Here is a 3685-nt window from a genome sequence, read left to right as displayed (position 1 = left end):
GCTACGGAAATTAGAGAATGACAAATTCAAGATGAAGAGAAACATTGCCCATCAAGATTATGCTCTGTGATTGTTAGAAATGATGCCAGGGCAGTATTTTGACATCTCAGTAAAACAGGTTTATCTTTAACAGTATATCTTTAACAGTATAAAGTGAGGGTGGACATGAGAATCTATTTATGGTAGTTCAAATTCAGTTTTCAATTGTATTAATGTCTCTCATACTTCCTTTTTATTTTTGATTATGAGCATATTGACAAATTATATTGTTGTGTCATTGTCGTAGGATTGCTTTTGATGAAAGCTTATGAAGGATATCGACCACAAGTATGACTGATATATATATACATTGCAAAAGAAGGGAGTCATCTTCTTGATCAGTAGCGAGGTCCATGTTGCCACCATTTATTTATAGAAGGCATATACATAACAGTCTCTTCCCACCTTCCCCTTCTGCTTAAATAGAAGAAAAAACAATTGTGTCATTGTCCTTCTGTATATTCATGGTGGTTTTTCTTTTTCTTTTTTCCAAAAAATAAAAAAGGTTAAGATGTCACTCTCCCCTAGTTACCTTGTTCCTTTTAAGTTGCCAAGAAAACAGGGAGCTGTAGCAAGAGTCAGATAGAGCTCTTGTTTTCCCTGCATGCATTGCACTAATACATAGAATTGTTAAATTTTGAAGGGAAGAGATTCAAAATAAGCAATAGTTGCCATTTAAGAATTGTTAAAGCAGAAGAGCTCTTGTTGAAGTAGAAGAGATTCAAGAATTGTTGTATAATTTTTTTTGTTAGACAGAGCTCTTGTTGAAGCAGAAGAGATTCAAGAATTGTTGTATAATTCTTTTTTTTTTCAAATATTATTAAAATTAGGGGTGTAAGTTGAAACTGAAAAACCGGAAAACCGGTCCGGACCGGACCGATTTTACCGGTTTGAACTGATCCGGTCCGGGACCGGTTCTTAGAATGTGAAAACCGGCCGGTTCCGGTTTTAAGATTTTTCGGACCGGACCGAACCGGACTGGACCGGTTGATAAAAAATATATATATAAAAAATATTTATATTATTGTATATATAAGTTTTATACAAATTATTATATATATATATTAATATATATAAGTTTTATATATTATGTATAATTATAATTTTTTATGTGAAAGTTTTATATATAATTATATATTTATATATGAAATAATTTCTTATTATAATTTATAAATTATTACATAAAATGTTAATATTAAATCACTAAAAGTTTATAACTAATACTAATATTAAATATATAGTTTATAACTAATACTAATATATAACTTATAATAAAAGTATGAAACAATATTTTTTAAATTAGTTTTTTTTTTATAGACAAATTTATAATGATAAATTGTGAAACTTACATTTTAAAAAAATCAGAAAATCGGACCGGACTGGACCGGAAACCGGTAAAACCGGAAGTACCGGTTTAGGAGGGTAACCGGTGCGTAATCGGTTTTGAAAAATACAAAACCGGTACATACCGGTTCGGTCATAGATTTTGTCCAAAACCGGACCGGACCGGACCGGTTACACCCCTAATTAAAATATATCAAGTGTATTTGCATAATATAAAAAAAAAATTGTCAAATATTATTAAAATATATAATATTATATTATTATTTTTACTTTATGATAACTAGTCTAATATAGACTTGGCAATAAGTTATTGCCAATGCTCTTAGAAGTTTCTTAGTAGATATTGAAATTTAAAAAAAATTTAAACTATTTTATTATTATTTATAAAATATTTTATTATTATTAATAAAATTTTTATTTTATCTCATTCTCAAATTTGTTGCATTTTATATTTTTTTTAATATTAATAAAAGAAAACACAAAATGCATAGTATCAGTGCACATCATCAATCGCTGTAGAGGTACCCTTGAAATTTCCTTCTATATTTAAATGCCAGTGAGACGAGACTCTCTTCCCAACCTCGCGCACAAAATGCATTGATTGACGTCGTAAAATTATTCGAGAATATTTTGTCTGTTTGCCTCAGCGAATGCAAAACGCGTGGAGATCTCTTTGCAATTTTGACCTCGTAATATTATTATTCGAAAATATTTTTGTCTGTTTGCTCGTGCGTATGCAAAACGCGTGGAAGATCATGTCTTTCAATGCATTACATCCGGAACGCATCGGGATTCTGGAGATCTTAGAGTCTCATTTATCTTTTTATTTGTATTTTTTTTTTAGTCACGGGTATTGTTTCGGACATATTTCATTGCCAACCGAAACCTTCTATCTGCAATCAACAAGGATATTGCCCGTAGCATTTCTCGTTAGGCCTTCATATTGGGGCCGCCCCTTATCAAGGGCAACGCGAGTCCCTCCAGGTGTAGTGGCTTAAAAGAAGATCTCTCCCAAATAGGCATTGGATTAGTAGAATAGTAGAATGGATTAAAAAGTGAATTTTTAAATGTATTTAAATAAAAAAATAAAAATAATAAAACACATATTGATTCTAACGATTAGATAGAAGTGTGTAATATAAAATTTTCTTGCAACAACTTTCCGAATAATAAACCAAAAGATCAATAGTCAAATGCGCGCAAGTGTTGTTAGTTCTGGTAAAAGAAAAGTGAGACTTTAACATTTAATTTATAATCGAGTTCTGTTATATATAGTCACTTTTATATATTTTTATATAGTCTATTGATATGATTAGTTAAAATAGTCTATTAAAAAAAGTGACGCAGTCAATTACATTTAGGGGTGAAAACCAACTGTATCGGTGCGGTTTTGGGATAAAACCGACGCCGACAGATAGTTTATTTTTGGGGGAGGAAACCGGCCGTCTCGACACCGGCAATTTTCTGGCGGTTCACGATCGGTTCATCGGCGAGTTTCGTCTGAGAGAGTAGAGAGAGAGAGTGTCGCAGAGAAGAGAGAGAGAGGGGATGAAAAATGCGATGCGTCACTGGGAAGAAGACGCCCGAGGAAGAAGACGACCTAATTTCAAAACGACGCCGTTTGGTCTAAACCAAACGGCGTCGTTCTACTTAATTTTTTTTTAATACGTTATGAATAAAACGACGCCGTTTGGTTTAATACAAACGGCGTCGTTTCAGTTATGTTAAAACACAACTACAGACTTAAAACGACGCCGTTCCACTTAAACTTAAGTGGAACGCCGTCGTTTTGAATACAGAATATATAAAAAAAAATAACATTTCTATAATCGGCCGGTTCAGCGGTTTGAACCAGGTTCGAACCGACGCCGAACCGGCCGATATCGGTTTATACTATTTTCTGCCGCACGCCGACCGGTTTTTCACCGGTTTCGGCCGGTTCCGAGCTCCGGCGGCCGGTCTGAGTCGGTCTAGGTTGGTTTATCGATTTTTTGTACAGCCCTAATTACATTAGTGTAGTGTATAAGAAGTACGTAAAAATAACTATATATAAAATTTTTGTAATAAAATTGAAGGTTTTTTTTTTTTTAAATGGTAGTATTTAGTTAATTAATTATAAAATAAAGTAATTAATTAACCATCTCATTATTCACAAATGTTGTATGCATGGATAGTACTACTATCATAGTAGTAGCAGTGGCACGTGAGTTAGGAGAAATGGCGCTTTCCCAACTAACCGCGCTGAAAGTTCGTATATACAAATCGTGTCTATGTATTTCCGTCTCGCTCTGCTAGCCCGACA

The sequence above is a fragment of the Juglans regia genome, chromosome 12 (genome assembly GCF_001411555.2).
Source record: "Juglans regia cultivar Chandler chromosome 12, Walnut 2.0, whole genome shotgun sequence".
NCBI lineage: Eukaryota > Viridiplantae > Streptophyta > Magnoliopsida > Fagales > Juglandaceae > Juglans > Juglans regia.
Note: the sequence above shows the minus strand (reverse complement) of the source record.